The following is a 23207-nucleotide window of genomic DNA, read 5'->3' on the forward strand; positions in this document are numbered from 1 at the left end:
TATATATATATACATATACATATATATATCTTCTTTATCCATTCATCCATGAACATTTGGGCTTTTTCCATAATTTGGCTATTGTTGATAGTGCTGCTATAAACATTGGGGTGCACAGGCCCCTTCAAATCAGCACTTTTGTATCCCTTGGATAAATATCTTGTAGTGCAATTGCTGGGTTATAGGGTAGTTCTATTTTTAACTTTTTGAGGAAACTCCATACTGTTTTCCAGAGTGGTTGTACCGGTTTGCATTCCCACCAACAGTGCAAGAGGGTTCCCCTTTCTCCACATCCTCACCAACATCTGTCGTTTCCTGAGTTGTTTATTTTAGCCATTCTGACAGGTGTGAGGTGGTATCTCCTTGTGCTTTTGAGTTGTATTTTCCTGATGATGAGTGACGTTCAGTACTTTTTCACGTGTCTGTTAGCCATTTGTACGTGTTCTTTGGAGAAATGTCTGTTCATGTCTTCTGCCCATTTCTTAAGCGGATTATTTGTTTTTTGGGTGTTGATCTTTACAGATTCTGGATACTAGCCCTTTATCTGATATGTCATTTGAAAATATCTTCTCCCATTCCGCCAGTTGCCTTTTGGTTTTGTTGATTATTTCCTTTGCTGTGCAGAAGCTTTTTGTCCTGAAGAGGTCCCAATAGTTCATTTTTGCTTTTGTTTCCCTTGCCTCCAGAGACGTGTCTAGTAGGAAGTTACTGCAGCTGAGGTCGAGGAGGTTGCTTCCTGTGTTCTCCTCTAGGATTTTGATGGTTTCCTGTCTTACATTTAGGTCTGTCATCCATTTTGAATTTATTTTTGTGTATGGTGTAAGAAAGTGATCCAGTTTCTTTCTCCAGCATGTCGCTGTCCAGGTTTCCCAACACCATTTGTTGAAGAGACTGTATTCTATTGGATATTCTTTCCTGCTTTGTGGCAGATTAGTTGACCATAGAGTTGTGGGTCCATTTCTGGGTCTCTCTATTCTGTTCCATTGATCTATGTGTCTGTTTACTTACTTGGGCGTTCTCTTTTTTTCTTGATGAGATTGGTAAAGGCTTATCAGTTTTGGTTATCTCTTCAAAGAACCAGCTCTTGGTTTCTTTGATCTTTTTATTGCTTTTGTTTGTTTGTTTGTTTGTTTTTAGTCTCGATTTCTCCTCTGATCTTATTATTTCCTTCCTTCTCTTCACTTTGGGTGTGTGTGTTCTTCTTTTTCTAGTTCCTTTAGGTGTAAAGTTTGATTGTTTATTTGAGACTTTTCTTGTTTCTTGAGGCTGGCCTGTATCACTCTAAATTTCCCTCTTGGAAATGCGGTCGCCGTGACCCAGTGATTGTGTTTTCATTTTCATTTGTACCCGTGTATTTCTTTTATTTCCTCTTTGATTTCTTTGTTGACCCATTGGTTGTTTAGTAACATGTTGTTTAGCCTCCACATGTTTGTGTTTTTCCCAATATTTTCTTAAAATTGATCTCTAGTTTCATACTGTTGTGGTTGGAAAAGATGCGTGATAGAATTTCAATCTTCTTAGATTTAGTTGAGACATATTTTGTGGCCTAACGTGTGACCTGTTCTGGAAAATGATGCATGGGCTCTTGAATGTGTTTTCTGTTGTTTGTGGATGGAGTGTTCTGTAGATATCTTTTGAGTCCACATGGTCTGTTGGGTCGTTCAAAGACACTGTTTCCTTATGGATTTTATGCCTGGTTGATCTATCCATTGATGTAAGTAGGGTGTTAAAATCCCCTATTATTGTTGAATTCCTGCCAATTTCTCCCTTCATATCTGTTAATGTTTTTATATCTGTTAATGCTTGGTATGCTCTTTATGTATTTAGGTGCTCCAGTGTTGGGAGCGTAGACACTTAGAATTGTTATATCGTCTTGTTGGGTTGTTCCCTTTATCATTATGTAAAGCCCTACTTTGTGTCTTGTTAAAGTCGTTGTGGTATAGTCTGCTTTGTCTGATGCAAGTATTGCTACCTTGGCTTTTTTTTTTTTTTCACTTCCATTTTTCACTTCCATTGTTCCATAGAATATCTTTTCTTTCCCTTCACTTTCAGTCTGTATGTGTCTTTAGGTCTGAAGTGAGTCTCTTGTAGGCAGCATATAGCGGGTCTTGCTTTTTTTTATCCATTCCTCCATCCTGTGTCTTTTGATTGGAGCAATTAGACCATTTGTATTTAAAGTAATTCTTGATAGGTATGTATTTACTGCTGTTTTATTAATTGTTTTCTGCTTTTCATAGCTCTTCTCTGTTCCTTTCTTTTTCTCTTGCTCACTTGCATTTGATTGATGACTTTTTTCAGTGTTCTGCTTGGCTTTCTTTCTCTTTATATTTAGTGTACCTATTATAGGTTTCTGGTGTTTGGTTATCATGAGGTTCATATAGAACATCCTAAGTATATAGCAGTCTATATTACATTGATGGTCACATGAGTTTGGACACTGCCTTTTTTATTTTTGTAAAGATTTTATTTATTTATTTGACAGAGAGAGAGAGAACACAAGTAGGCAGAACAGGAGGGAGAGGGAGAAGCAGGTTCCTCGCTGAGCAGAGAGCCCAACACGGGGCTCGATCCCGGGACCCTGGGATCATGACCCGAGCCCAAGGCAGACGCTTAATCGACTGAGCCACCCAGGTGCCCTATAAGTAACTTTCTAAGTGAGTGCTCTAGTACCTTTGCTGTACGTTTACTTTTACTCATGTAATTTATTCATTTCATAATTTTCTTACTTCTAATTATGGCCCTTTCTTTTCCACTTAAAGACCTCCCTTCCATATTTCTTCTAAGGCCAATTTAGTGGTGATGAACTCCTTTAACTTTTAATTGCCTAGGAGACTGTATAGTTCCTTGATTTCTAAATGATAACCTTGCCGGCTAGAGTACTGTGGGTTGTAAGCTTTTTGTTTCAGCACTTTGAATATATTATGCCACTTTTCTTTGGCCTGCAAAATTTCTGCTGAAAAATCAGCTGGGAGCCTTATGCAGTTTCCCTTCTCCATTACTAGTTTTTTCTCTCTTGCTGTTTTTGGTTTTTGGTTTGGATGTTTTTTGTTTGTTTGGTTTTGGTTTTGTTTTAGAGAAGGGGCGGGGAGGAGAAGGAGGAGAGGGAGAGAGAGAATCTTAAGCAGGCTCCATGCCCAGCACGGAGCCCAACACGGGGCTCCGTCTCACAACCCTGAGATCATGACCTGAGCTGAAGTCAGGAGTTGGATACTTAACTGACTGAGCCACCCAGGCACCCCTCTCTTGCTGTTTTGAAAATTGTCTCTTCATCTTTAGTCCTTGGCATTTTAATTATTATGTTTTGTGGTGTGGACCTCCTTGGGTTCATCCTGTTTGGAACTCTCTGTGCTTCCTGAAGCTGGATGTCTGTTTCCTTCCCCAGGGTAGGGAATTTTCCACCTGTTCTTTCTTCAGATTGGTTTTTTATCCCTTTCTATCTCTCTTCTCCTTCTGGGATTCCTAAAATGCAAATATTTGTTCATTTGATGTTGTCTGAAAGATCCCTTACCTATTCTCATTTTTTTAAGCTCTTTTTTTTCCTTTGCTGTTCAGCTTGGGTGCTTTCCATTCCGCTTCCAGATTGCTGATCTGTTCTTCTGCATCCTCTAATCTCCTGTTGATTCTGTCTAGTGCATTTTTCATTTTGGTTATTGTATTTTTCAACCCTGATTGGTTCTTTTTAAAATTTTCTATCTCTCTTTTTTTTTAAAGATTTTATTTATTTATTTGACAGAGAGAGAGAGTGAGAGAGCACAAGCAGGGGAAGCAGCAGCAGGAGGGGGAGAGCAAGAAGCAGTCTCCCCGCTGAGCAGGGAGCCTGATTCGGGGGCCCAGCCCAGGACGCTGTGATCATGACCTGAGCTGAAGGTAGACACTTAACCGAGTGAGCCACCCAGGCACCCCGATATATTTTCTGTCTCTTTGTTGAAGGTCTCACTAAGTTCCTCCACTCTCCTCTGCAGCCTGGTGAACATCTTTATGGCCATGACTTTGAACTCGTTACCAGGTAGATTGGTTATCTCTGTTTCATTTAGTTCTTTTTCTGAGGTTTTGTTTTGTTCTTTCTTTTGGATCCTATTCCTTTGTCTCCTCATTTGGCTTGACTTTCTGTGTTTGTTTCTATGAATTAGGTAGAACAGCTACTTCTCCTAACCTTGCAAGAATGGCCTTGTGTACAGTCATCCCCTGTGTAGACTGTGTGTACCTGGTGACTTTGGCTGGATAGCTGGAGCTGTGGCTGGTGTGGACTGGGATCCTGGGGCAGTCTGTGCTGGGGCTGTCCTGGTGGGATCGCTCGAGCTGAAATGGGCATGGGCTAGGTGGCTCTGGGGCAGGACAGTTGAAGCTGAAGTGGGAGCAGGTGGTGGTCTGCCGGTGCTCAGCACAGGGGATGCCCTCACTGCATGGCGGGAACTGAGGTGGGGCATGAGCTGGTGTGTCCTGGTGGTGTCACTAGAGCCAAAGCAGACATGAGCCAGGAGGTCCCAGAGTGCTCTGTGCCAGGAGTGCCCTAGCAAGTCATCTGGGGCTAAAGTGGTGTGGGCCTGGAGAGTTCTGGGTTGCTGTGCCCCTATGTCAGCCAGAGTTGTAGTGAGTGTTGACCAGGGGTGTCCCACTGTGCAGTGCACTGGGGCTGCCTTGATGGGACTTCTTGGGCTGGTGTGGGCTTGGGTTAGGGCCTGGGGCTCACTGAGGTGGTAGGCCAGCTATGGTGCCTGGCCCCTGCTCCCATCCAGGCTATCAAGGTGGTGGGGCAATGTAAACCATGGCACTTGCCAGGCCCTGCGACCCAGAGAGGGCTCTAGTAGCTCCCCTGCCATTTGGTGGAGTTCTGAGGCAGGATCCTTTATATTCTAGTTGTTCTTTTAAGCCACAGCTTTTTTCCTGTGCCCCAGGGCAGATGAATCTGCTCATGGTCCCTCGGTACTGTCTCTCCCCACTGCAGTTTGCAGCATCGGGGGTGGGATTCCCTTACTGTGTCTCCAACTCAATGTTCTCTATGTGGTCTCTCTATCTTTTGTTGTGCAGAAGCTGTTCAGTCAGCTCTCTGTTCTTCTTCAGGAGGAATTGCTGTATAAATAGGTATAGATTTGCTATGTCCATGCAGGAGGTAAGTTCAGGCTCTTCCTACATGCCATCTTGGGGCAGAACCCTTTGGAATTTTCTACATAGAGAATCATGTCATCTGCAAACAATGAGTTTTATTTCTTCCTTCCCAATCTGCGTACCTTTTATTATTTCTTTTTATTGAGAATTCCTGGGATGGTGGTTATCACCCCCCAACCTGGAAGGAGGAAACAATACTGTACAAAATCACTCAGAAATCATACTGTCCCAACACCCCTGGCCAACACCGAGAAGAGGAAAGTCATTCCCTTGAAAATTGGCCAGTCTGTGTTCATCCAGGAAGGGCTGGGAGAACAGACACAGAAGGGACTATGACATGATACCAGGGGCAGGATGGGGGTCGGTTGGGCCCCACACTGGCTCCTCAAAAGCCAGGGGAGAAGCAGATTCACTTTTTCTCTGGGGGAGGGGAGTTCTTCATCACTAAGCTCATTTCTTACCCTTGATAAGGCTGTCAGTTTTCAAAGTGAAAATTTCATCCTGTACATTGAGCACAAGGTTTTCAGCAGTGAGACAGATACAATTCTGTGATGTGGCAGTCGTCTTGGAGATGTTCCGGGTTGCCTGGATCTTGCCCAGTTTGATGTAGCCAGGGTTCTTGCTCAGGGCTTCTCCAAGCCTCCTGGTGGCCTCGGCCTCACCTTCAGCCTACACAGTCTTCTGCTGCTGTTCCTGCTTTGCTTTTTCCACCTGAAACTGGGCTCCCTGGGCCTCCTGCTGAGCTACTTGTTTGGCTTCCACAGCAGCTGTATACTCGCTCGGCTAAAGCTCAGCCCTGTGATGACTACATCATCCAGGATAAGGCTGAATTCCTCGGTCCTCACTGTCAGCTCCCATGAAATCAACAAGGATATCTGGGCCCGCTGGGTAATCAGCTGCAAGGTGTTGAACTTGGCCACACCTCCCTTGAGTACCTCCTTGACAGTTGATGGCAGTCCTCACTCCTCCTAGTCTAGCCCTGGGCACTGGTACATGCTGGGAAGCTCCATGACAATGGGTTGAGACAGCACTCACAGATGCTTACCATCTGCAGGTCTTTGGTGCCTGTGGGAGAGGAAATTTTTTAGGGTCTGGCCTGAATGTCCTAGATGATGGGGTACTGGAATCAGGGGATCCTAAAGTGAAGGCCCTCATCCGATTAGAGAAATTGGCTCTGTGCCCACCTTCTATGGTGAAACAGACTCATGGATGCCGTAGGCCATGGCGCCGGCCCCCAGCAGCAACTTTAGCACCTTGCCCGTGTCCCTCTATGTCTTTCAAGCTCTGGGCCATGTCTGATCCTGAGGCCAGTGACCCCAAAGGCGAGAATGGGGTGCCGGCCTGCCTCTACCCCACTCCAGTTTAGAGATTGTACCCTTTACATGTGCAGTCCGGGGCCCAAGGTCCTCATAGGAGAAAGGACACCAGAAGTGCCCCAATCTGTATGCCTTGTCTTGTCTTGTGTTGTCTTCTTACATTAGCTAGGACGTTGCTGTTGAGGAGGATTGGTGAGAAGGGACATCCTGTCCTTGTTCCTGATGTTAGTAGAAAAGCATCTAGTTAATCACTAGGAAGTGTGATGTTATATGTACATTTTTTAAAAACATTTTATTTATTTTTATTTGACAGGGGTAGAGAGAGCACAAGCAGGGGGAGTGGCAGGCAGAGGGAGAGGGAGAAGCAGGCTCCCTGCTCAGGAAGGAGCCCGACGTGGGGCTCGATCCCAGGACCCTGGGATCATGACCTGAGCCGTAGGCAGATGCTTAAGGACTGAGCCACCCAGGTGCCCCCCACTTTTTTTTTTTTTAAAGATCTTATTTATTTTTCCTTGACAGAGAAAGAGAGAGGGAGAGCACAAGCAGGTGGAGCGGCAGGCAGAGGGAGAGGGAGAAGCAGGCTCCCTGCTCAGGAAGGAGCCCGACGTGGGGCTCGATCCCAGGACCCTGGGACCATGACCTGAGCCGAAGGCAGCCGCTTAACCGACTGAGCCACCCAGGCGCCCCTATATGTACATTTTTATAGATGCTCTTTATTAAGCTGAGGAATTTCCCCAATATTCCTACTTTGCTGAGAGCTTTTATCTTGAATGCCTTTTGCACTTTTGTCAAATGTTTTTTATGCATTGAACGATATGACCGTATGATCATATGCTGATGGGACGGATTACCTTAACTGATTTTTGCATGTTGAACCAGATTTATATACCTGGAATAAATCCCACTTGGCTGTGGTTTGTAATTCTTTTCATACATCATTGAATTTGATTTGGTAAAAATCTGTTGAATATTTTTGCATCTATGTCACGAGATATATCAGTCTGCAATTTTCCATTCTTGTAGAGTCTTTATCTAATTTGATATTAGGGTAGTGCTGGCCTCATAGAATGAGTTAGGAAGTGTTCCCTCTGTTCCGTCTATTGAGTTTTTTAAATTAAGATTTATTTATTTGAGAGAGAGAGCGTGTGTGCATGCGAGAGCCGGGGGTGGGGGTGGGAAGGGGCAGAGGGAGAAGGAGAGAGAGAATTTCAAGCCGACTCCTCACTGAGCACAGTGCCCGATGTGGGGCTCGGTGTCAGGACCCATGAAATCATGAACCTGAGCCGGAACCGAGAGTCGGATGCTTAACCCACTGAGCCACCTATAGGCACCCCATCTATTGAGTTTTTAATGTGCAGAATCATTCCTTTCATTTTTCAAGATTGCTGAATATTTTATTTTGAAATCATGCTGTCATATTTCTGATTTTTTAAAATTTGATTTTATGATGTTAATCACCATGCATTACATCATTAGTTTTTGATGTAGGGTTCCATAATTCATTGTTTGCATATAACACCCAGTGCTCCATTCAGTACGTGCCCTCTTTAATACCCATCATCAGGCTAACCCAACCCCCCACCCCCCTCCCCTCTAGAACCCTCGGTTTGTTTCTCAGAGTCCATAGTCTCTCATGGTTCGTCTCCCCTTCCGATTTCCTCCCCTTCATTTTTCCCTTCCTGCTATTTTTTTAATATATAATGTATTATTTGTTTCAGAGGTACAGGTCTGTGATTCAACAGTCTCACACTATTCACAGTGCTCACCACAGCACGTACCCTCCCCAGTGTCTATCACCCAGCCACCCCATCCCTCCCACCCCCCACCACTCCAGCAACCCTCAGTTTGTTTCCTGAGGTTAAGAATTCCTCATATCAGTGAGATCATATGACACATATCTTTCTCTGATTGACTTATTTCGCTCAGCATAATACCCTCCAGTTCCATCCACGTTGTTGCAAATGGCAAGAGTTCATTCCTTTTGATGGCTGCATAATATTCCATTGTGTGTGTGTGTGTGTGTGTGTGTGTGTGTGTATATACACCACATCTTCTTTATCCATTCATCTGTCGATGGCCATCTTGGCTCTTTCCATAGTTTGGCTATTGTGGACATTGCTGCTCTAAACATCGGGGTGCACATACCCCTTCAGATCCCTACATTGGTATCTTTGGGGTAAATACCCAGTAGTGCAATTGCTGGATCATATGGTAGCTCTATTTTCAACTTTTTGAGGAACCTCCATACTGTTTTCCAGAGTGGCTGCACCATGTCATAGTTCTGCTTTAATTTTTTTTTATTATTTGTAATATATCCACATATCCACACAGGACGACATAAATGTGGTTATATATACATGCCCCCCCCCCCTTTTTAGTGCAGTCTACTCTTTTCCTTACTTTGGGCTTGAATTTCCACCTCATTCCTTTCTCAAAAGAAGCCCCTCATTAACCCATTTTAACCATCTAATGTGTATCCTTCTGTATTTTTCTGCACTCTTATCATCCATTACAGTAGAAATACACATGCATGCATGTGTAAACAAATACACAGTTTTTTTGTTGTTGCTACCAAAATAGTATCATATTAATCATACTTTTCTGTATCTTGTATGTTATATGTAATGATAACCTTGTGTAAATGTCTCCAAGTCAACTTGTGTTGTTCTAATTCATTGTTTTAAATGGTTGTATAATATTTGTGGTGTAGGTATATTATAGTTTATTTACCCTTCTTGTTTTGATGAGCCTTTCATTTTGTTTCCAGTATTACTATAAACATCCTCAGACATATGACGTTATATACTTGTGCTTATATTTCTATGGAATAGATATCCGGGAGTTGGGTTACTGAGTACAAGATGTGTGTGTGTGTGTGTGCGTGTGTGTGTGTGTGTGTGTGTGTGGTTTTAATACATGGTTTTACGAGTTTGGGCTCTTAAGTTCCAAAAGTCTTAAGACTTGAGATTTTTTCCCCCAATGTATACGAATAACCTTTTCCCTGCATCCTTACCAATAATTAGAATTATAACGCTTAATGTTTAACAATCTCATGTATGCAAACTAAAAATCTCACTATTTCTCTAATTTGCATTTATCTCACTATCATAGAATTTTAGCTCCCTCTGCCCATATTTATTAATTTATTGGCAATTTAGATTGGCTACTCTGGGAATTCTTGATTCTTATCCTTTTCCCATTTTCTTTAAAAAAAATTTTTTTTTAAAGATTTTATTTATTTATTTGAGAGAGAGAATGAGATAGAGAGCATGAGAGGGCGGAGGGTCAGAGAGAGAAGCAGACTCCCTGCTGATCAGGGAGCCCGACGTGGGACTCGATCCCGGGACTCCAGGATCATGACCTGAGCCGAAGGCAGTCGCTTAACCAACTGAGCCACCCAGGCGCCCCCCCATTTTCTTTAAGTTAGGTTGTCTTTCTTCTAGTCAGTTTGTCAGACTACTTTCTATATAGTTTGGATATTAAAGCCTTGTCACCTTTATTAAAATATATTTCCTGATTTGTTGTTTGTTTGTGTATCGATGATATGTTTTGTCATTCAAAAAATTTTAATTTGTATATAGTCAAATGTCAGTCTTTAATTTTTTTGAACCTTCAGAGTTTCCAGTGGAGGTGATTTCTCTGACTCCTATATCGTGCATCTAGCTTCCTAGCTTTTCTTGCAACGTTCATATTGTTTTTCCTATATTTAACTCTAATTCATCTGGATTCTGTGATGTACTGTAGTGTACGTGCTATAAGATAGCAGTTCAATGTTATTAACAGTCAATTATATGTAAATTTAATTACCACCTTCCTTTTAAATTAAATTATATATACACATATGTAATTATATTGGCATTATAGCATATTGGTATCCACTAAGGCAGGACCCCTCACTATTCCTTTTCATAGTAACCTTTGCCTACTCTTGGTCATTTATTTTTCCAAATAAACTTTAGATTATTTTATACAATTCCAAAATAAGAAATCCTGTGCATTCTAGTTAATATTGAATTAATTATATTCTAGTTTTATGATATTAATGAAATCTTCTCATCCAAGAACATAGTTTGTCTCTCTAATTGCTCAGATTTTGTTTTCTGTCTTTCCAAGAGATTTTATGGTTTTCTTCATATAATTCTGCTTTTCTTGTCAAATTTATTTCTAAATATTTTGTATTGTTTCACCATAATAAATGGAATGTTTTCCCAGTTCCTGCTTCCTTCCTCCTTAACTTCCGGTATTTAAGCTCTACTCTGAGAATCTTGTTTTAAATATTGTCAAAGGTTCACAGAAGTGGGTTGATTTCGGAGATGGTGAAAAAGGTTAAATCACTCGATTATATGGTCCAGTTCTTACCTGGAGGAAACTAGGTAAATTTATCCAACTATCTAAACATCCTCTGCTGTATGTCTTTCATTTGTGTCTCCAGTTCCATTTCGTAGTCTTCTGCACCCTGCTGTTTGCCCCAGGAGTTGACTTTGCCCTCTGGCTTCTGAATGAGCCTGTCCAGTGGGAAGCCCTGTCAGGTCAAAGGGTAGGGGAGTGATGTTGTGACATTTATGCCACTGAGCTCCCTCTCTGTAGGCTCATCATTGGCTGGCTACATCCCTCAAATGAAGGTGTCAGCTTCTGGGTAGTGTCCCTCTATACTTAGGTCTCTTGAGCTTGGGATATATGTTAAAGTTCTTTCCCCTCACTCCTTCGGGCCTGGAGTTGCAAAATCACCCTGCAGTTACTAGCCTGGGGAGGCTGATTATCCTTTTTGTTTTCCTTATACCCCTGCCCACACCTCATTAGTTCCTTTATTAAATTCTCCTGAAGTTACCCAGTTTGAGTGTTATCTGTTTCCTGCTGTGACCCTGACTGATACATACTTGTAACTCCATGTATTAGTTCCTCCTTCCTCCTAGTGCAGTCTAACTCAGAGTAACTTAGATGCACTAGATGGATAAAAGCTTTGGGGTTAACTTCAACACATAGTTTGAGATGTCTAAGAGGAAACATACTATGCATGATCTGAGATGTTGTCTAAATCTTCTTTCTAAACCAAGACTGTAAGGCTGTAAGCTTACCCAGGAAAATTCTATTGTCTAGACTGTACAGGACACTCTGCCCAGGCTCCATCATTTCCTTCACCTACAGTATTAACTCCCTTCTCTCTAGCAGACTGGAATGCACTCTCAAGGCTGAGTAAGATTCAGTTTTGCCTCTTTATTCTTGCTGCACTGCAGAAACACAAATACTCTTGCTTTATTGTCTTCTCTCTCTTTTCAAAATTCTCGCAGGTTTCAAATCTTTTACATAGTTTTCCAAGTATTATAGCTATAGTAGGAAATTCTATACAAATTCAAATACAAATTGGTGTGCGTGTTGTGCAAAAAAGTAACAGTTCTCAAAATATGATATCTATTCCAAGATTTATTACTAGCCATGTGAGTGTGACATTCTGTTTTTAGTCTCTGATTCCTGATTTATGAAACGGAATCATTCTTCTTGGCTCACTGTGAAATATATGATAGTATATGGGGAATTTTAAAACGGCATATCTAGGGGCACCTGGGTGGCTCAGTCGTTAAACGACTGCCTTCGGCTCGGGTCATGATCTCAGGGTCCTGGGATCGAGTCCCGCATCGGGCTCCCTGCTCTGCGGGAAGCCTGCTTCTCCCTCTCCCGCTCCCCCTGCTTGTGTTCACTCTCTCGCTGTGTCTCTCTCTGTCAGATAAATAAATAAAATCTTAAAAAAAAAAAAACTGGCATATCTAGTGTGTCTGTGTGTGTGTGTGTGCGCGCACACACACACACACACACACATGCCCGGTGTGGTGGCAGGGGCAGAATCCTGTTTTTCAGTTTGCTCATCCTGTCCTTTAATATGATGGCAAATGAGCATTTGTTTGAATTTGGTAATCCTTTCTCCAGGATTTCAGACTGGCAATTGATTTATTCTCAATACAGAAAACAGTTGATACTTTTTAATTTTATTTTTATCATTTCAGTTGACAAACCCCAATGGACATAACAGAATCTTCTTTTGAACCAAAAAGTGCCTGGAGTGCCTGGGTGGCTCGGTAGGTTAAGCGTCTGCCTTCGGCTCAGGTCATGATCTCAGGGTCCTGGGATCGAGCCCCGCATTAGGCTCCCTCCTCGGTGGTGAGTCTGCTTCTCCCTCTTCCTCTGTGATCTCTCTAGCCATCACTCCCTCTCAAATAAATAAATAAAAGTCGTAAAAGAAAAATAACCAAAAAGTACCTGAAGAGGCTAAACCCAAGTGGATTTTGTTGGCCAGAATTCCATGGGCCCTTCTTCAGGACCCTGCCTTTGAAGAAGTGAGTCACTTCAGAGATATCCCAGGGAAACTCAGCGTGGGAAGGACTGGCACCCATGCCTTCCAGAGATTACAGTTTCAGAATAATGGCCGATGGGCTAAGCCCCACAATGAGATGAACTATGAATTGTTTGAATGTGACAGGAGCTCTGATGTGAGGGCAAACTCTGTGTCATCAGAGGAAAATCCTTATTTGTGATAAAGCCCCATTTTATGATTCATACGATCCTAGTTTTGAGCCCAATGCAGAGCGTATAAGACACATGAAAGGTCTGCATAGAGAGAAACCTTCTGAATGCAATGAATGTGATAAACTTTCAGCAGTAGTTCCCATCTTATTAGACGTCAGAGCTCTCATACGGGGAAAAACCTTATAGTGTAATGAATATGAGAAAGCCTTCAGTCAGAGGTCATCTCTTAATAGGAAATTCATAGTGAGGAAAGCCTTATAAGTGTAATGTATGTGGAATAGCATTTATTTGGAGCTCACATCTTATTCAGCATCAGGAAAGTCATAGTAGAGAAATACCATCTGAGCGTAATGAATATGGAAAAGCTTTTGGCCAGAGTTCATACCTTATGGAACAAAACCGAGTTTATAGTGGTGAAAAACCCTATTTGTGTAGCCCAAGTGGAAAAAGAAAATTAAGGTGGAGATCTTCTCTTAATGACCATTAGAATATCCATAATGGGGAAAAGTCCTATGAGCGCAACCACACGTGATGAAGCCTTTGTGCGGATATCTCACCTTATTCACCATCATCGAAGTCACAGTGAAGAGAACTCCTATGAATGCAGTGAGTGTGAAAAGGCCTTCAGTTGGAAATCTCATCTTGTCTGACATCAGAAAACCCACGATGGAAAAAAATTCTGTGACTGGGACATGGAATAGGTTCCAATCAGAACCCAGGTTTTGTGGGTTAAGCAATTTTTGGTCTCTAGAAACATGTTGGTGTGGGTGGAATTAGAAAAATACAGCACTTAACTAACACCGATCATAAAGAAGACAAGACTGTAAGAGTAATCATTACTTAGTGTTCAAGTGTAGACAAATGGAGATAAAACCTAAGTCTGATTTACAGGTTTATTAGGTTTCAGATAACCCGAAGCTGAGCCAGGCCCATAATAGACTGTAAAATTCTAATATGCTGATTTATAGATTTGTTAACAATTCCAATGCCATCCTGATTGTCCCTTAATTGGAGGCAGCATGGCCTCCATCACATATCTTTCACTTACCACCACTGAAACCATGGATATATCTGCTGACTCTCTCAGCGTCAGTTTCCTTATCTGTCCAACAGGAGTAAGAACACCTATCAACCTTGGGAAGGTTAGCGAAGATTCTGTGTATGAAAAATTTCTGGTATAGAGTGTGGCACATACTACAGGTGCCATAAATTATTACTAATTATCTAGCTTCTCTGATTTGTGCTTGCCATTCCATTCCAGTTCCATTAGAACCAGCACAGCCTGTTTTCTTTATCTTTATGGTGGGAGTGCTTACTTTATAGACCTCTTTGTACAGTTGAAAGAGCCTGGGCTTATGCAGTCAGACATCCCTGCTGCTTTCTGGCTCTGTGACCTTGGCAAGATACTTAATCTCTCCGAACTTTACAGTTCTTAACTGTAAAAATGGTGATGGTAATGACTGCCTTGCAGAATCGGAGGGATGATTAGAATTACTACTTAGGGAGTACTTGGCACACAGTAGGCATGTAATAAATCATACCCATCATCATTCTCTACTACAGGTCTCTCTCCTTTACAATAACTTCTTTATAGCTGTGAAACTGATTCTAGCTCTCACTTAAACTAGTGACTTTCTTATATCTCATTCTCACTCAAGAAAAGAGAACGTATCCTACAAGTAGGCTTTATAGCAGCTTGTGAAAAGACTGGGATTCAGGGCTCTGCAATCTGGATTCAACCTTCCTGTACAGAGTATCTCCTATGTGCCAGGCCATTTGACATAGATTATCTGCAGCTCTCGCAACTCTGCCTCTTGGGCAACTTGAGGAATATTATCTCCATTTGACCAATAAGAATACTGAGGCTCCGAGAGGTTAAATAACTTTCTCAAGTGCTTGAAGCCAGCGTTTGAATACAATTTTGACTGTCACCAAGGGCTATGGTAATTATACCATACTACACTGGTAGCCATTTATTTTATTGAATGCCTACTGTGTTCCCAGCACTGTGCCAATAAGACACACATGAATCGTATTGGATTTTTAGAAAATGAGATAATCGAGGCTCACAGAGGGCTATTTCCCCATCGTTACACAGTGGGTATTGTAATAATAAGTGCCATCATTTATTGAGGGCTTACTGCATGCCAGGCACTGTAGTAGATTCTTTACGTAAATTATTGTATTTGCTTCCCAGAAGTAAGTTTGTGTAAATTTGTTTGCACTTTAAAAAGGGGACAACTGAGGTTCAGAGAGGGTGAAGTAACTGCCCTAAGATGACACAGTGACTAAGCAACAGAACTGGGATTTGGGGCCACTATTTTCTTTATTTTTTTCTTTCAAGATTTTATTTATAGTCAAGTTAGTTAACACAGAGTGTGGTATTACTTTCGGGGGTAGAATTTAGTGATTCGTCACCTGCATATAACACCCAGTGCTCATTGCAACAAGTGCCCATCACCCATTTATTCCGTCCCCCCACCCACCTCCCTTCCAGCAACCCTCAGTTTGTTCCCTATAGTTGAGTCTCTTATGGTTTGCCTCCCTCTCTGTTTTTATCTTATTTTCCCTTCCCTTCCCCTGTGTTCATCTGTTTTGTTTCTTAAATTCCACATATGAGTCAAATCATGTGGTATTTTTCTTTCTCTGACTGACGTATTTTGCTTAGCATAGTACCCTCTAGTTCCATCCACGTTGTTGCAAATGGCAAGATTTCATCCTTTCTGATGGCTGAATAATATTCCAGTGTGTGTGTGTGTGTGTGTGTGTGTGTGTGAGAGAGAGAGTGTGTGTGTGTGTGTGTGTGTGTGTGTGTGTGAGAGAGAGAGAGAGAGAGTGTGTGTGTGTATCACATCTTCTTCATCCATTCTTCAGTTGATGGACATCTCTGGGCTCGTTCCATATTTTGGCTATTGTTTATAGCAGCACTATCCACATTGGGGTGCATGTGCCCCTACGAATCACTATTTTTGTACCTTTGGATAAATACCTAGTAGTGAAATTCCTGGGTTATAGGGTAGTTCTATTTTTATCTTTTTGAGGAACCTCCATACTGTTTTCCAGAGTGACTGAACCAGTTTGCATTCCCACCAACAGTACAAGAGGGTTTCCCTTTCTCCACATCCTCGCCGACATCTGTCGTTTCCTGAGTTGTTACTTTTAGACATTCTGACAGGTGTGAGGTGGTATCTTATTGAGGTTTCGACTTGTATGATGAGTGATATTGAGCATTTTTCATGTGTCTGTTAGCCTTTTTTTTTTTTTTTTTGTCTTCTTTGGAGAAATGTCTGTTCATATCTTCTGCCCATTTCTTAAATGGATTTTTTTTTCCTTTTGTGTATTGAGTTTGGTAACTTCTTTATAGATCTTGGATACCAGCCCTTTATCCAGTATGTCATTGGCTAATATCTTCTCCCATTCAGGAGGTCACCTTTTAGTTTTGTTGATTGTTTTCTTCACTGTGCAGAAGCTTTTTATCCTGATGAAACCCCAAGAGTTCATTTTTGCTTTTGTTTCCCCTGCCTCCAGAGACATGTCTAGCAAGAAGTTACTGTGGCCAAGGTCAAAGAAGTTGCTGCCTGTGTTCTCCTCAAGGGTTTTGATGGCTTCCTGTCTCACATTGAGGTCTTTCATCCATTTTGAGTTTATCTTTGTGTATGGTGTAAGAAAGTGGTCCAGTTTCTTTCTTCAGCATGTCGCTGTCCAGTTTTCCCAACACCATTTGTTGAAGAGACTGTCTTATTTTTCCATTGGATATTCCTTCCCGCTTTGTGGCAGATTAGTTGACCATAGAGTTGAGGGTCTATTTCTGGGTTCTCTGTGCTGTTCCATTGATCTATGTGTCTGTTTCCTTGCCAGTACCATACTGTCTTGATGATTACAGCTTTGTAATAGAGCTTGAAATCTGGAATTGTGATGCCTTCAGCTTTGGCTTTCTTTTTCAACATTCCTTTGGCTATTCGGGGTCTTTTCTGGCTCCATACAATTTTTAGAATTGATTGTTCTGGCTCTGAAAACTGCTGGTGTTATTCTATTAGGGATCGCATTGAATGTGTGGATTGCTTTGGGTAGTACAGACTTTTACTTTTTAACAATATCTGTTCTTACCATCCATGAGCATGGAATGTTTTTCCATTTCTTTGTGTCTTTTTCAATTTCTTCCTTAAGTGTTCTATAGTTCTCAGAGTACAGATTTTTTACCTCGTCGGTTAGTTTTATCCCTATGTATCTTATGGTTTTTGGTGCAATTGTAAAGGGGATCGATTCCTTGATTTCTCTTTCTGGTGCTTCATTGTTGGTGTATAGAAATACAACTGACTTCTGTGTATTGATTTTATATCCTGTGACTTTGCTGAATTCCTGTATCAGTTCTAGCATGTGTTGGTGGAGGCTTTTTTCTTTCTTCTTCTTCTTCTTCTTTTTTTTTTTTTTTTTTTTGAGGAGACTCTTAATTTAAAATCAATTAGCCAACACATAGTACATCATTAGTTTCGGATGTAGTGTTCAATAATTCATCAGTTGCATATGACACCCAGTGCTCATCACATCACGTGCCTACATTAGAGTTTCATGTGGTCCGTGAAGACTTACAGTTTGACTTCTTCCTTGCCAATTTGGATGCTTTTCATTTCTTTTTGTTGTCTGATTGCTGAGGCTAGGACTTTCAGTACTGTGTTGAACAGCAGTGGTGAGAGGTGACATCCCTGTCGTGTTCCTGACCTTAGGGGAAATGCTCTCAGTTTGTCCCCATTGAGGATGGTATTAGCTGTGGATCTTTTTGTATATGGTCTTTACAATATTGAGGTATGTTCTTTTTTCTTTCTTCCTTTCTTTTTTAAATTTTATTTGTCAGAGAGAGAGAGCCAGCACAAGCAGGGAAAGCGGCAGGCAGAGGGAGAAACCTGCTCTCTGCTGAGGAGGGAGCCCAATGTGGGACTCGATCCCAGGACCCTGGGATCATGACCCGAGCCGAAGGCAGACGCTTAACAGACTGAGCCACCCAGGTGTCCCGAGGTATGTTCTTTCTATCCGTACTTTGTTGAGGGTTTTTATCAAGAAATGATGCTATACTTTGTCAAATGCTTTTCCTGCATCTGTCATGTGGTTCTTATCCTTTCTTTTATTAATGTGGGGTATCGTGTTGATTGAATTGCAGATATTGAAACCACCCCTGCAGCCCAGGATTTGTAGCCACTATTTTCTTTCTTTTTTTTTTAAATTATATTATGTTATGTTAGTCACCATACAATACATCATTGGTTTTTGATGTGGTGATCCACGATCCATTGCTTTCGTATAACACCCAGGGCTCCATGCAGTACGTGCCCTCCTTAATACCCATCACCGGGCTAACCAATCCCCCTTACCCCCCCCCCCAAAAAAAACCCTGTTTGTTTCTCAGAGTCCATAGTCTCTCATGGTTTCGTCTCTCCCACCGATTTCCACCCCCTTCATTTTTCCCTTCCTTCTCCTAATGTCCTCCATGCTACTCCTTATGTTCCACAAGAAGTGAAACCGTATGATAATTGACTTTCTCTGCTTGACTTACTTCACTTAGCATAATCTCCTCCAGTCCCGTCCATGTTGATGCAAATGGTGGGTATTCATCCTTTCTGATGGCTGAGTAATATTCCATCGTATATATGGACCACATCTTCTTTATCCATTCGTCTGTTGAAGGGCATCTCGGCTCTTTCCACAGTTCGGCTATTGCGGACATTGCTGCTATGAACATTGGGGTGCAGATGGCCCTTCTTTTCACTACATCTGTGTCTTTGGGGTAAATAACCAGGAGTGCAATTGCTGGGTCATAGGGTAGCTCTATTTTTAAGTTTTTGAGGCACCTCCACACTGTTTTCCAAAGTGGCCGTACCAACTTGCATTCCCACCAAAGTGTAATAGGGCTCCCCTTTCTCCACAGCCTCTCCAACATTTGTTGTTTCTTGCCCTGTCCAGTTTTGCCATTCTAACTGGTGTAAGGTGGTATCTCAATGTGGTTTTGATTTGCATTTCCCTGATGGCTAATGATGATGAACATTTTTTCATGTGTCTGTTAGCCATTTGTATGTCTTCTTCAGAGAAGTGTCTTTTCATATCTTCTCGCCATTTTTTGACTTGATTATTTGTTTTTTGGGTGTTGAGTTTGAGAAGTTCTTTATAGATCTTGGATACAAGCCCTTTATCTGTAGTGTCATTTGCAAATATCTTCTCCCATTCTGTGGGTTGCCTCTTTGTTTTGTTGACTGTTTCCTTTGCTGTGCAGAAGCTTTTTATCTTGATGAAGTCCCAGAAATTCATTTTTGCTTTTGTTTCACTAGCTTTTGGAGATGTATCTTGTATCTTGATGTATCTTGATGTATCTTGTATCAAGATGTATCTTGAAAGAAGTTGCTGTGGCTGATACTGCCTATGTTCTCCTCTAGGATTTGGATGGATTCCTGTCTCACATTGAGGTCTTTCATCCATTTTGAGTTTATTTTTGTGTATGGTGTTAGGGAATGGTCGAGTTTCATTCTTCTGCATGTGGCTGCCCAGTTTTCCCAGCACCATTTATTGAAGAGACTATCTTTTTTTCCATTGCATCTTTTTTCCTGCTTTGTCGAAGATTATTTGACCATAGAGTTGAGGGTCCATATCTGGGTTCTCTGTTCTGTTCCATTGGTCTATATGTCTGTTTTTGTGCCAGTACCCTGCTGTCTTGGTGATCACAGCTTTGTAATACAGCTTGAAATCGGGCAACGTGATGCCCCCAACTTTGTTTTTCTTTTTCAGTATTTCCCTGGCGATTCGGGGTCTTTTCTGACTCCATACAAATTTCAGGATTGTTTGTTCCAGCACTTTGAAAAATGTCATTGGAATTTTGAGCGGGATGGCGTTGAAGGTATAGATTGCTCTGGGTAGCATAGACATTTTAACAATGTTCATTCTTCCGATCCATGAGCATGGAATGTTTTTCCATCTTTTTGTGTCTTCTTCCATTTCTTTCATGAGTGTTCTGTAGTTCCTAGAGAATAGATCCTTTACGTCTTTGGTTAGGTTTATTCCAAGGTATCTTATGGTTTTTGGTGCTATTGTAAATGGAATCGTTTCTCTAATTTCTCTTTCTACAGTTGCGTTGTAAGTGTATAAGAAAGCAACTGATTTCTGTGCATTGATTTTGTATCCTGCCACATTACTGAATTGCTGTTTGAGTTCTAGTAATTCGGGGGTAGAGTCTTTTGGGTTTCCACATAAAGTATCTATCATGTCATCTGCGAAAAGAGAGTGTTTGACTTCTTCTTTGCCAATTTGAATACCTTTTATTTCTTTGTAGCCACTATTTTCTGAATTGGTGTCAGTGCTATTATCTTATACCAAAGTATCCCTCAACCTTATTTCCTATGGCTTCCCACCAGATTGCCCCTCTTGTGAATACAAGAGTTGTGGCGAACTAGAAGATAGCAGAGGCAAAGGTTGAAGGAAAGACTGAGCACATCACCTGGAATGATGGCCTCCATCACGTACCTTTCACTTTCCACCTCTAAAACTGTGGATACATCTGCTGACCCCTCTGAACATCAGTTTCCTGATCTGTCAAACAGGAATAACAACACCTTGTCAACATCGGGAAGATTAGATAAGGTCCTGTACATGAAAAATTTCTTATATAATGCATGGCAACATAGCAGATGTTCAAGTAGAACAAAGTATGATATCCCAAATTCTCTCATTCCACAACCTCAAAATTCACATTATGGGAACTTCTAAAAATGGAAGAAAATAATATTAAATCATTTTTTATCATCACAGAACTGGACAAAAGCACTCCTTTGCTCCATAATAGTCCATGACTCCCCTTGCTGTCAGGATGGCCCAGACTTCTTAGCATGAATATAAAGTCCTCTAGGATATACTCCCTTCCTACGATTTCAGCCTTATCTGTCTTCAACCCCTACCCTTCCCAATCTTTGCGCCCTATGATCCATGAATCCTACGGAATATCCCAGTTGTCTGAAAGCATCATACTTTCTCTCATTTCTGGGCACTTTAAAAAATGTTCTTCCCTATACTTGAAATGATTTTCACTGTACTAGTTTCTGTTTATCTTTCCATACAGTTCAGAAGCCATCTGCTCAAGAAGACTTCTGTAAGCCTCCTGATGAGCTGGCTGGGTTAAATGCTCCATCTCTGTGCTTTCCTAGTACTCAAAGTGTTGTATTGCCATCCTAATGCTCTCAGTGTTCTCTTGGAATAATCTGTTTACTCAACTATCTCTTCCATCTCTCTGAGCTCCTTGAGGGGACCAGATTTTGAAATCCACAGTGCCTGGAACACAGTAGTGCTGAATAAATGCTTATTCAGCATTTATTGCCAATGCAAGTAAGACTGTTTAATGAAGTGCAAGTTTTACACAAAAGCTTTAATTGTCATAAGGACACTTAACATGAGATCTAGCCTCTTAACAAATTTTAACTGTACGTTATTGGTGACTTTAGGTGCAATGTTGTGTGGAAGATCTCTACAGTTTATTCATTTTACTTAACTGAAACTTTATGCCTGTGGATTAATAACTGCCCAGTAATTAATAACTGCCTATTTTCCCCTCCCCCTGAGTCCCTCCTGTTAATTACCATTCCAATTTGATTTTATGAATTTAACTATCTTAGATACCTCTCAGAAGTGGAATCATGTAGTGCTTGTCTTTTTTTCCTCTGGCTTATTTCACTTAGCATACTATCCTCAGGGTTCATGCATATTGTCACATATTGCAGAAGTTCCTTCATTTTTAAGGCTGAAGAGTGTCCCACTGTACGTATATACCACATGGCCTACCTTCATTCTTTTGCATGTGGACTTCCAGGTTTTCCAACACCATTTGTTGAGGAGACTGTCCTTTTCCCATTGAATGGCCTTGGCACCCTTGCTCAAAATCAACTGACCCCACGCACAAAGGTTTATTTCTGACTATTCTATTCCATTGGTCTGTGTGTCTGTCTTTATGCCAGAGCCACACTGTTTTGATTACTGTACCTTTGCAGTAAGTTTTTTTTTTTTAATTTTTTTTAAAGAGTTTTTATTTATTTATTTTGACAGAGAGACATCGAGAGAGGGAACACAAGCAGGGGGAGTGGGAGAGGGAGAAGCAGGCTTCCCGCAGAGCAGGGAGCCCGATGTGGGGCTCGATCCCAGGACCCTGGGATCATGACCTGAGCCGAAGGCAGACGCTTAACGACTGAGCCACCCAGGCGCTCCCTGCAGTAAGTTTTGAAATTAGGAAGTGTGAATCCTCCACCTTTGTTCATTCTTTTCCAAACTGTTTGGGGTCCCTTGAGAGTCCATATGAATTGTAAGATGGATTTTTCTATATCTGCAAAAAATGTCATTGGTGTTCTGACAGGTACTGCATTAAATCTATAGGACACTTTGGGTACTATTGCCGTCTTAACAGTATCAAGTCTTCCCATAAATGAACATTGAATGTCTTTCCATTAATTGATGTCCTTTTAAAATTTCCTTCAGCATTTTCTTGTAGTTTTCCTTTTTTTAAGATTTTTATTTATTTGAGAGAGGGTGAGCGAGCGAGCGAGAGAGAGCACGGGCTGGTTGGGGGGGTGGGTGGCGGGGAGAGAGGCAGAGGGAGAAGCAAACTGCCCGCTGAGTAGGGAGCCAGACGGGTGGCTCGACACCAGGACCCCAGGACCCCGGGTCCACGACCTGAGCCGAAGGCAGATGCTTATCCGACTGAGCCACCCAGGCGCCCCCCAGTTTTTTGTAGTTTTCAGTGTATAAAACTTTCACCTCGTTGGTTAAGTTTATTTGTAAGTATTTTATTCTTTCGATGCTGTTGTTGTTGTCAAGTTTAGAGCTTTTGTAAATTCCAGTACTAATCCTTTTTAAGATGCGTGGTTTGAAAATATTTTCTCCAAGGATGTAGGTTGTCATTTCATCTTTTAACATGTTCTTTCATTTCCAAAGTTGCTTAGGTTAATACTGTTTCCCTCACAACCTTCAGTGAGGTTTTTTTTTTTTTTCTTCCATGCATTTGAAATACGGTCAGAAGTTTTTGTCACATTCTGCATTCCGTTCTGATATTCCTGAATTCTTTAATGATGTTCTAAAATTTTGGATACATTAAGTTTCATCCTGGGTGCTCCAAGTCTCTATGGATTGTGACAACTGCATAGTGTCATGTAAACGCCAATCAAACATCACACAGTCTTAGTGTGCTCAGGTTACTATAACAAAATACCATACACTCGGTGGCTCAAACAACAGATATTTATTTCT

General features: G+C 41.5%; 1 long non-coding RNA gene and 1 pseudogene across 2 annotated transcripts in view; one reads left to right on the forward strand and one right to left on the reverse strand.

Annotated features, from left to right (window-relative positions):
• LOC123840839 (uncharacterized) overlaps positions 1-21945 on the forward strand; it is a 56688-nt gene extending 34743 nt beyond the window's left edge. The window contains exons 5-7 of one of the 2 annotated variants that reach the window (XR_010409105.1): positions 17794-17954; positions 20336-20561; positions 21781-21945. This is a non-coding gene — a long non-coding RNA (uncharacterized LOC123840839). Of the gene's footprint in view, positions 1-12421; positions 12537-17793; positions 17955-20335; positions 20562-21780 lie in introns of those variants that run through there. The other variant, XR_010409106.1, reaches the window with a different exon arrangement.
• On the reverse strand, positions 5557-7291 carry LOC135363419 (prohibitin-2-like; annotated as a pseudogene).
• Positions 21946-23207: the final 1262 nt, after the last annotated feature.

The sequence above is a fragment of the Mirounga angustirostris genome, unplaced genomic scaffold, assembly GCF_029215605.1.
Source record: "Mirounga angustirostris isolate CCGP_5_RB_7025 unplaced genomic scaffold, mMirAng1.0.hap1 SCAF_198, whole genome shotgun sequence".
NCBI classification, from domain to species: domain Eukaryota; kingdom Metazoa; phylum Chordata; class Mammalia; order Carnivora; family Phocidae; genus Mirounga; species Mirounga angustirostris.